This window comes from Anomaloglossus baeobatrachus, chromosome 3, assembly GCF_048569485.1.
Source record: "Anomaloglossus baeobatrachus isolate aAnoBae1 chromosome 3, aAnoBae1.hap1, whole genome shotgun sequence".
Classification (NCBI taxonomy): domain Eukaryota; kingdom Metazoa; phylum Chordata; class Amphibia; order Anura; family Aromobatidae; genus Anomaloglossus; species Anomaloglossus baeobatrachus.
This window is the reverse complement of record NC_134355.1, coordinates 697,530,798-697,540,648: the sequence shown is the minus strand read 5'-3', so window position 1 is coordinate 697,540,648 and position 9,851 is coordinate 697,530,798. Positions and strand designations below refer to the sequence as shown.

General features: G+C 47.1%; 12 non-coding genes across 12 annotated transcripts; 11 read left to right on the top strand and 1 right to left on the bottom strand.

Moving 5' to 3' along the window:
* The first annotated feature begins 48 nt into the window (after window positions 1-48).
* Window positions 49-134, top strand: TRNAY-GUA (transfer RNA tyrosine (anticodon GUA)). Its single transcript is given in 2 exon segments — window positions 49-85; window positions 99-134. It is a non-coding gene; the product is annotated as a tRNA-Tyr (tRNA).
* A 1,333-nt stretch (window positions 135-1,467) lies between these two features.
* TRNAA-AGC (transfer RNA alanine (anticodon AGC)) lies at window positions 1,468-1,540 on the top strand. The gene has a single exon. It is a non-coding gene; the product is annotated as a tRNA-Ala (tRNA).
* A 106-nt stretch (window positions 1,541-1,646) lies between these two features.
* Window positions 1,647-1,732, top strand: TRNAY-GUA (transfer RNA tyrosine (anticodon GUA)). Its single transcript is given in 2 exon segments — window positions 1,647-1,683; window positions 1,697-1,732. It is a non-coding gene; the product is annotated as a tRNA-Tyr (tRNA).
* Window positions 1,733-3,250: 1,518 nt separating this feature from the next.
* Window positions 3,251-3,336, top strand: TRNAY-GUA (transfer RNA tyrosine (anticodon GUA)). The gene is given in 2 exon segments: window positions 3,251-3,287; window positions 3,301-3,336. It is a non-coding gene; the product is annotated as a tRNA-Tyr (tRNA).
* Window positions 3,337-3,763: 427 nt separating this feature from the next.
* On the bottom strand, window positions 3,764-3,837 carry TRNAN-GUU (transfer RNA asparagine (anticodon GUU)). Its single transcript has one exon. It is a non-coding gene; the product is annotated as a tRNA-Asn (tRNA).
* A 1,015-nt stretch (window positions 3,838-4,852) lies between these two features.
* TRNAY-GUA (transfer RNA tyrosine (anticodon GUA)) lies at window positions 4,853-4,938 on the top strand. Its single transcript is given in 2 exon segments — window positions 4,853-4,889; window positions 4,903-4,938. It is a non-coding gene; the product is annotated as a tRNA-Tyr (tRNA).
* Window positions 4,939-6,269: 1,331 nt separating this feature from the next.
* Window positions 6,270-6,342, top strand: TRNAA-AGC (transfer RNA alanine (anticodon AGC)). Its single transcript has one exon. It is a non-coding gene; the product is annotated as a tRNA-Ala (tRNA).
* A 106-nt stretch (window positions 6,343-6,448) lies between these two features.
* On the top strand, window positions 6,449-6,534 carry TRNAY-GUA (transfer RNA tyrosine (anticodon GUA)). Its single transcript is given in 2 exon segments — window positions 6,449-6,485; window positions 6,499-6,534. It is a non-coding gene; the product is annotated as a tRNA-Tyr (tRNA).
* A 1,334-nt stretch (window positions 6,535-7,868) lies between these two features.
* Window positions 7,869-7,941, top strand: TRNAA-AGC (transfer RNA alanine (anticodon AGC)). The gene has a single exon. It is a non-coding gene; the product is annotated as a tRNA-Ala (tRNA).
* A 106-nt stretch (window positions 7,942-8,047) lies between these two features.
* Window positions 8,048-8,133, top strand: TRNAY-GUA (transfer RNA tyrosine (anticodon GUA)). The gene is given in 2 exon segments: window positions 8,048-8,084; window positions 8,098-8,133. It is a non-coding gene; the product is annotated as a tRNA-Tyr (tRNA).
* Window positions 8,134-9,464: 1,331 nt separating this feature from the next.
* On the top strand, window positions 9,465-9,537 carry TRNAA-AGC (transfer RNA alanine (anticodon AGC)). Its single transcript has one exon. It is a non-coding gene; the product is annotated as a tRNA-Ala (tRNA).
* Window positions 9,538-9,643: 106 nt separating this feature from the next.
* On the top strand, window positions 9,644-9,729 carry TRNAY-GUA (transfer RNA tyrosine (anticodon GUA)). Its single transcript is given in 2 exon segments — window positions 9,644-9,680; window positions 9,694-9,729. It is a non-coding gene; the product is annotated as a tRNA-Tyr (tRNA).
* Window positions 9,730-9,851: the final 122 nt, after the last annotated feature.

Genomic DNA, 9,851 nt, shown 5'->3' with positions numbered 1-9,851 from the left:
GGCTCCAACAGCTAAAACTAGGAGGCTATCAAGCATGAGCAAAACATGCCTTCGATAGCTCAGCTGGTAGAGCGGAGGACTGTAGCAGTAAATCAGCAATCCTTAGGTCGCTGGTTCAATTCCGGCTCGAAGGAATTTTTTGTGAATTCTATCGGATGGTTCATCCTCCTGGTCAACACAGCCCAGGTATGCTCCTTCTGTCCATCTACAACAGGTCTTTTAGAAAGGTTTCCTCCGTTGTACCCGAGGAGGTCAAAACAAAGGCAGAGAGCAACAGAGATTTACTTGTTGGGAGAGCAGCTCAGCTGAAACCCAACATGGAATCTTTTCCACCCATAACATGCGATGCCAGCAAAAGAGACCATGGTTCCTGGGAAAACACGGCTAAGCTCCTTCCCTCTATCGACAAAGAGCTCTTTTAGAAAGGTCTCTTCTGTAGTATCTAGGGAGTTCAAAAGGTAGGTAGCGAGCAAGCAACAGGGCTTTTTATTGGAAGAGCAGATGAAAGCCAACGTGGAATCTTCTTCCCCCGTAGCATGCTACTCAAGCAAAAGTGGCCCACGTCCCTGGGTGGGCTTGAACCACCAACCTTTCGGTTAACAGCCGAACGCGCTAACCGATTGCGCCACAGAGACGCAGATGTTTGGCCTTTCCACGGGAACTCCCAGCCAGGCCAGGCGCAGGTTCCTCAGGGGAACCTTTGAACATAATATGACAAAAAGAAATCAGCAAAAACAAAGAGACAATTGCCGGTGCTCAGTGGAGCTCAAGTTGCCGACAATAAGATCCTGCTGTCGGATTCCATCCCATAGACACCCTCCCTTCTAGTCACTTTTCAAAAGTCAGTCGATAAGTACAGTTCTCCTCAAGGTAGCAGCATCCAGCAGCAGAGTGGCGCAGCGGAAGCGTGCTGGGCCCATAACCCAGAGGTCGATGGATCGAAACCATCCTCTGCTATGAGATCATTTTCATAGAAGTCGCCAAATCTCTTCTGTCAACACAAACGCGTTTCTGATCAAAAATATAAACCAAAGGCCCAAATCCCTGCTCATCACATGCTGATGGAAAAAGAAGAATTCCCCACGTCACAGCATTTCCTATAGCCCGGGTGTTTTTCAGCCCCACAGCCAAAAAGACCAATGGCTCTGCATGCGTATTTGCTGCGTCGCAACTTTCTTCTCCAAATTATTAAGGCTTTTTTCATGCCTTACCACTCAGTTCTGCACATATGTGCAAAGGGTTTGCTTGGAAGAGGTGTGCATGTATTCATAAGCCCCCCGTCACCCTATAAACTCCTCCGATGATCTTCTACTATGGCAAAATGGTATCCGCACTTAAAAAAAAAAAAAAAAAAAGCGATCTACTTTTAGAAATCAGTTGCCATGTAACAATGCAACGTCACACCTGACTTTATGTGAAAGCCACCACAGGGTGTGGGAAGAAAGTAAAGGCAAGTCTACCATGCCAGGGGGATTAGCTCAAGTGGTAGAGCGCTCGCTTAGCATGCGAGAGGTAGCGGGATCGATGCCCGCATTCTCCAAAGCTGATTTTGTTTTTTTCACATGGTAGTAGAGAGTTTCTTTTTACCTCATGCTCAAGGCTCCAACAGCTAAAACTAGGAGGCTATCAAGCATGAGCAAAACATGCCTTCGATAGCTCAGCTGGTAGAGCGGAGGACTGTAGCAGTAAATCAGCAATCCTTAGGTCGCTGGTTCAATTCCGGCTCGAAGGAATTTTTTGTGAATTCTATCGGATGGTTCATCCTCCTGGTCAACACAGCCCAGGTATGCTCCTTCTGTCCATCTACAACAGGTCTTTTAGAAAGGTTTCCTCCGTTGTACCCGAGGAGGTCAAAACAAAGGCAGAGAGCAACAGAGATTTACTTGTTGGGAGAGCAGCTCAGCTGAAACCCAACATGGAATCTTTTCCACCCATAACATGCGATGCCAGCAAAAGAGACCATGGTTCCTGGGAAAACACGGCTAAGCTCCTTCCCTCTATCGACAAAGAGCTCTTTTAGAAAGGTCTCTTCTGTAGTATCTAGGGAGTTCAAAAGGTAGGTAGCGAGCAAGCAACAGGGCTTTTTATTGGAAGAGCAGATGAAAGCCAACGTGGAATCTTCTTCCCCCGTAGCATGCTACTCAAGCAAAAGTGACCCACGTCCCTGGGTGGGCTTGAACCACCAACCTTTCGGTTAACAGCCGAACGCGCTAACCGATTGCGCCACAGAGACGCAGATGTCTGGCCTTTCCACGGGAACTCCCAGCCAGGCCAGGCGCAGGTTCCTCAGGGGAACCTTTGAACATAATATGACAAAAAGAAATCAGCAAAAACAAAGAGACAATTGCCGGTGCTCAGTAGAGCTCAAGTTGCCGACAATAAGATCCTGCTGTCGGATTCCATCCCATAGACACCCTCCCTTCTAGTCACTTTTCAAAAGTCAGTCGATAAGTACAATTCTCCTCAAGGTAGCAGCATCCAGCAGCAGAGTGGCGCAGCGGAAGCGTGCTGGGCCCATAACCCAGAGGTCGATGGATCGAAACCATCCTCTGCTATGAGATCATTTTCATAGAAGTCGCCAAATCTCTTCTGTCAACACAAACGCGTTTCTGATCAAAAATATAAACCAAAGGCCCAAATCCCTGCTCATCACATGCTAATGGAAAAAGAAGAATTCCCCACGTCACAGCATTTCCTATAGCCCGGGTGTTTTTCAGCCCCACAGCCAAAAAGACCAATGGCTCTGCATGCGTATTTGCTGCGTCGCAACTTTCTTCTCCAAATTATTAAGGCTTTTTTCATGCCTTACCACTCAGTTCTGCACATATGTGCAAAGGGTTTGCTTGGAAGAGGTGTGCATGTATTCATAAGCCCCCCGTCACCCTATAAACTCCTCCGATGATCTTCTACTATGGCAAAATGGTATCCGCACTTAAAAGAAAAAAAAAAAAAAAAAAAAGCGATCTACTTTTAGAAATCAGTTGCCATGTAACAATGCAACGTCACACCTGACTTTATGTGAAAGCCACCACAGGGTGTGGGAAGAAAGTAAAGGCATGTCTACCATGCCAGGGGGATTAGCTCAAGTGGTAGAGCGCTCGCTTAACATGCGAGAGGTAGCGGGATCGATGCCCGCATTCTCCAAAGCTGATTTTGTTTTTTTCACATGGTAGTAGAGAGTTTCTTTTTACCTCATGCTCAAGGCTCCAACAGCTAAAACTAGGAGGCTTTCAAGCATGAGCAAAACATGCCTTCGATAGCTCAGCTGGTAGAGCGGAGGACTGTAGCAGTAAATCAGCAATCCTTAGGTCGCTGGTTCAATTCCGGCTCGAAGGAATTTTTTGTGAATTCTATCGGATGGTTCATCCTCCTGGTCAACACAGCCCAGGTATGCTCCTTCTGTCCATCTACAACAGGTCTTTTAGAAAGGTTTCCTCCGTTGTACCCGAGGAGGTCAAAACAAAGGCAGAGAGCAACAGAGATTTACTTGTTGGGAGAGCAGCTCAGCTGAAACCCAACATGGAATCTTTTCCACCCATAACATGCGATGCCAGCAAAAGAGACCATGGTTCCTGGGAAAACACGGCTAAGCTCCTTCCCTCTATCGACAAAGAGCTCTTTTAGAAAGGTCTCTTCTGTAGTATCTAGGGAGTTCAAAAGGTAGGTAGCGAGCAAGCAACAGGGCTTTTTATTGGAAGAGCAGATGAAAGCCAACGTGGAATCTTCTTCCCCCGTAGCATGCTACTCAAGCAAAAGTGGCCCACGTCCCTGGGTGGGCTTGAACCACCAACCTTTCGGTTAACAGCCGAACGCGCTAACCAATTGCGCCACAGAGACGCAGATGTTTAGCCTTTCCACGGGAACTCCCAGCCAGGCCAGGCGCAGGTTCCTCAGGGGAACCTTTGAACATAATATGACAAAAAGAAATCAGCAAAAACAAAGAGACAATTGCCGGTGCTCAGTGGAGCTCAAGTTGCCGACAATAAGATCCTGCTGTCGGATTCCATCCCATAGACACCCTCCCTTCTAGTCACTTTTCAAAAGTCAGTCGATAAGTACAATTCTCCTCAAGGTAGCGGCATCCAGCAGCAGAGTGGCGCAGCGGAAGCGTGCTGGGCCCATAACCCAGAGGTCGATGGATCGAAACCATCCTCTGCTATGAGATCATTTTCATAGAAGTCGCCAAATCTCTTCTGTCAACACAAACGCGTTTCTGATCAAAAATATAAACCAAAGGCCCAAATCCCTGCTCATCACATGCTGATGGAAAAAGAAGAATTCCCCACGTCACAGCATTTCCTATAGCCCGGGTGTTTTTCAGCCCCACAGCCAAAAAGACCAATGGCTCTGCATGCGTATTTGCTGCGTCGCAACTTTCTTCTCCAAATTATTAAGGCTTTTTTCATGCCTTACCACTCAGTTCTGCACATATGTGCAAAGGGTTTGCTTGGAAGAGGTGTGCATGTATTCATAAGCCCCCCGTCACCCTATAAACTCCTCCGATGATCTTCTACTATGGCAAAATGGTATCCGCACTTAAAAAAAAAAAAAAAAAAAAAAAGCGATCTACTTTTAGAAATCAGTTGCCATGTAACAATGCAACGTCACACCTGACTTTATGTGAAAGCCACCACAGGGTGTGGGAAGAAAGTAAAGGCAAGTCTACCATGCCAGGGGGATTAGCTCGAGTGGTAGAGCGCTCGCTTAGCATGCGAGAGGTAGCGGGATCGATGCCCGCATTCTCCAAAGCTGATTTTGTTTTTTTCACATGGTAGTAGAGAGTTTCTTTTTACCTAATGCTCAAGGCTCCAACAGCTAAAACTAGGAGGCTTTCAAGCATGAGCAAAACATGCCTTCGATAGCTCAGCTGGTAGAGCGGAGGACTGTAGCAGTAAATCAGCAATCCTTAGGTCGCTGGTTCAATTCCGGCTCGAAGGAATTTTTTGTGAATTCTATCGGATGGTTCATCCTCCTGGTCAACACAGCCCAGGTATGCTCCTTCTGTCCATCTACAACAGGTCTTTTAGAAAGGTTTCCTCCGTTGTACCCGAGGAGGTCAAAACAAAGGCAAAGAGCAACAGAGATTTACTTGTTGGGAGAGCAGCTCAGCTGAAACCCAACATGGAATCTTTTCCACCCATAACATGCGATGCCAGCAAAAGAGACCATGGTTCCTGGGAAAACACGGCTAAGCTCCTTCCCTCTATCGACAAAGAGCTCTTTTAGAAAGGTCTCTTCTGTAGTATCTAGGGAGTTCAAAAGGTAGGTAGCGAGCAAGCAACAGGGCTTTTTATTGGAAGAGCAGATGAAAGCCAACGTGGAATCTTCTTCCCCCGTAGCATGCTACTCAAGCAAAAGTGGCCCACGTCCCTGGGTGGGCTTGAACCACCAACCTTTCGGTTAACAGCCGAACGCGCTAACCGATTGCGCCACAGAGACGCAGATGTCTGGCCTTTCCACGGGAACTCCCAGCCAGGCCAGGCGCAGGTTCCTCAGGGGAACCTTTGAACATAATATGACAAAAAGAAATCAGCAAAAACAAAGAGACAATTGCCGGTGCTCAGTAGAGCTCAAGTTACCGACAATAAGATCCTGCTGTCGGATTCCATCCCATAGACACCCTCCCTTCTAGTCACTTTTCAAAAGTCAGTCGATAAGTACAATTCTCCTCAAGGTAGCAGCATCCAGCAGCAGAGTGGCGCAGCGGAAGCGTGCTGGGCCCATAACCCAGAGGTCGATGGATCGAAACCATCCTCTGCTATGAGATCATTTTCATAGAAGTCGCCAAATCTCTTCTGTCAACACAAACGCGTTTCTGATCAAAAATATAAACCAAAGGCCCAAATCCCTGCTCATCACATGCTGATGGAAAAAGAAGAATTCCCCACGTCACAGCATTTCCTATAGCCCGGGTGTTTTTCAGCCCCACAGCCAAAAAGACCAATGGCTCTGCATGCGTATTTGCTGCGTCGCAACTTTCTTCTCCAAATTATTAAGGCTTTTTTCATGCCTTACCACTCAGTTCTGCACATATGTGCAAAGGGTTTGCTTGGAAGAGGTGTGCATGTATTCATAAGCCCCCCGTCACCCTATAAACTCCTCCGATGATCTTCTACTATGGCAAAATGGTATCCGCACTTAAAAAAAAAAAAAAAAAGCGATCTACTTTTAGAAATCAGTTGCCATGTAACAATGCAACGTCACACCTGACTTTATGTGAAAGCCACCACAGGGTGTGGGAAGAAAGTAAAGGCAAGTCTACCATGCCAGGGGGATTAGCTCAAGTGGTAGAGCGCTCGCTTAGCATGCGAGAGGTAGCGGGATCGATGCCCGCATTCTCCAAAGCTGATTTTGTTTTTTTCACATGGTAGTAGAGAGTTTCTTTTTACCTCATGCTCAAGGCTCCAACAGCTAAAACTAGGAGGCTTTCAAGCATGAGCAAAACATGCCTTCGATAGCTCAGCTGGTAGAGCGGAGGACTGTAGCAGTAAATCAGCAATCCTTAGGTCGCTGGTTCAATTCCGGCTCGAAGGAATTTTTTGTGAATTCTATCGGATGGTTCATCCTCCTGGTCAACACAGCCCAGGTATGCTCCTTCTGTCCATCTACAACAGGTCTTTTAGAAAGGTTTCCTCCGTTGTACCCGAGGAGGTCAAAACAAAGGCAGAGAGCAACAGAGATTTACTTGTTGGGAGAGCAGCTCAGCTGAAACCCAACATGGAATCTTTTCCACCCATAACATGCGATGCCAGCAAAAGAGACCATGGTTCCTGGGAAAACACGGCTAAGCTCCTTCCCTCTATCGACAAAGAGCTCTTTTAGAAAGGTCTCTTCTGTAGTATCTAGGGAGTTCAAAAGGTAGGTAGCGAGCAAGCAACAGGGCTTTTTATTGGAAGAGCAGATGAAAGCCAACATGGAATCTTCTTCCCCCGTAGCATGCTACTCAAGCAAAAGTGGCCCACGTCCCTGGGTGGGCTTGAACCACCAACCTTTCGGTTAACAGCCGAACGCGCTAACCGATTGCGCCACAGAGACGCAGATGTCTGGCCTTTCCACGGGAACTCCCAGCCAGGCCAGGCGCAGGTTCCTCAGGGGAACCTTTGAACATAATATGACAAAAAGAAATCAGCAAAAACAAAGAGACAATTGCCGGTGCTCAGTAGAGCTCAAGTTGCCGACAATAAGATCCTGCTGTCGGATTCCATCCCATAGACACCCTCCCTTCTAGTCACTTTTCAAAAGTCAGTCGATAAGTACAATTCTCCTCAAGGTAGCAGCATCCAGCAGCAGAGTGGCGCAGCGGAAGCGTGCTGGGCCCATAACCCAGAGGTCGATGGATCGAAACCATCCTCTGCTATGAGATCATTTTCATAGAAGTCGCCAAATCTCTTCTGTCAACACAAACGCGTTTCTGATCAAAAATATAAACCAAAGGCCCAAATCCCTGCTCATCACATGCTGATGGAAAAAGAAGAATTCCCCACGTCACAGCATTTCCTATAGCCCGGGTGTTTTTCAGCCCCACAGCCAAAAAGACCAATGGCTCTGCATGCGTATTTGCTGCGTCGCAACTTTCTTCTCCAAATTATTAAGGCTTTTTTCATGCCTTACCACTCAGTTCTGCACATATGTGCAAAGGGTTTGCTTGGAAGAGGTGTGCATGTATTCATAAGCCCCCCGTCACCCTATAAACTCCTCCGATGATCTTCTACTATGGCAAAATGGTATTCGCACTTAAAAAAAAAAAAAAAAAAAAGCGATCTACTTTTAGAAATCAGTTGCCATGTAACAATGCAACGTCACACCTGACTTTATGTGAAAGCCACCACAGGGTGTGGGAAGAAAGTAAAGGCAAGTCTACCATGCCAGGGGGATTAGCTCAAGTGGTAGAGCGCTCGCTTAGCATGCGAGAGGTAGCGGGATCGATGCCCGCATTCTCCAAAGCTGATTTTGTTTTTTTCACATGGTAGTAGAGAGTTTCTTTTTACCTCATGCTCAAGGCTCCAACAGCTAAAACTAGGAGGCTTTCAAGCATGAGCAAAACATGCCTTCGATAGCTCAGCTGGTAGAGCGGAGGACTGTAGCAGTAAATCAGCAATCCTTAGGTCGCTGGTTCAATTCCGGCTCGAAGGAATTTTTTGTGAATTCTATCGGATGGTTCATCCTCCTGGTCAACACAGCCCAGGTATGCTCCTTCTGTCCATCTACAACAGGTCTTTTAGAAAGGTTTCCTCCGTTGTACCCGAGGAGGTCAAAACAAAGGCAGAGAGCAACAGAGATTTACTTGTTGGGAGAGCAGCTCAGCTGAAACCCAACATGGAATCTTTTCCACCCATAACATGCGATGCCAGCAAAAGAGACCATGGTTCCTGGGAAAACACGGCTAAGCTCCTTCCCTCTATCGACAAAGAGCTCTTTTAGAAAGGTCTCTTCTGTAGTATCTAGGGAGTTCAAAAGGTAGGTAGCGAGCAAGCAACAGGGCTTTTTATTGGAAGAGCAGATGAAAGCCAACGTGGAATCTTCTTCCCCCGTAGCATGCTACTCAAGCAAAAGTGGCCCACGTCCCTGGGTGGGCTTGAACCACCAACCTTTCGGTTAACAGCCGAACGCGCTAACCGATTGTGCCACAGAGACGCAGATGTTTGGCCTTTCCACGGGAACTCCCAGCCAGGCCAGGCGCATGTTCCTCAGGGGAACCTTTGAACATAATATGACAAAAAGAAATCAGCAAAAACAAAGAGACAATTGCCAGTGCTCAGTGGAGCTCAAGTTGCCGACAATAAGATCCTGCTGTCGGATTCCATCCCATAGACACCCTCCCTTCTAGTCACTTTTCAAAAGTCAGTCGATAAGTACAATTCTCCTCAAGGTAGCAGCATCCAGCAGCAGAGTGGCGCAGCGGAAGCGTGCTGGGCCCATAACCCAGAGGTCGATGGATCGAAACCATCCTCTGCTATGAGATCATTTTCATAGAAGTCGCCAAATCTCTTCTGTCAACACAAACGCGTTTCTGATCAAAAATATAAACCAAAGGCCCAAATCCCTGCTCATCACATGCTGATGGAAAAAGAAGAATTCCCCACGTCACAGCATTTCCTATAGCCCGGGTGTTTTTCAGCCCCACAGCCAAAAAGACCAATGGCTCTGCATGCGTATTTGCTGCGTCGCAACTTTCTTCTCCAAATTATTAAGGCTTTTTTCATGCCTTACCACTCAGTTCTGCACATATGTGCAAAGGGTTTGCTTGGAAGAGGTGTGCATGTATTCATAAGCCCCCCGTCACCCTATAAACTCCTCCGATGATCTTCTACTATGGCAAAATGGTATCCGCACTTAAAAAAAAAAAAAAAGCGATCTACTTTTCAGAAATCAGTTGCCATGTAACAATGCAACGTCACACCTGACTTTATGTGAAAGCCACCACAGGGTGTGGGAAGAAAGTAAAGGCAAGTCTACCATGCCAGGGGGGATTAGCTCAAGTGGTAGAGCGCTCGCTTAGCATGCGAGAGGTAGCGGGATCGATGCCCGCATTCCCCAAAGCTGATTTTGTTTTTTTCACATGGTAGTAGAGAGTTTCTTTTTACCTCATGCTCAAGGCTCCAACAGCTAAAACTAGGAGGCTTTCAAGCATGAGCAAAACATGCCTTCGATAGCTCAGCTGGTAGAGCGGAGGACTGTAGCAGTAAATCAGCAATCCTTAGGTCGCTGGTTCAATTCCGGCTCGAAGGAATTTTTTGTGAATTCTATCGGATGGTTCATCCTCCTGGTCAACACAGCCCAGGTATGCTCCTTCTGTCCATCTACAACAGGTCTTTTAGAAAGGTTTCCTCCGTTGTACCCGAGGAGGTCAA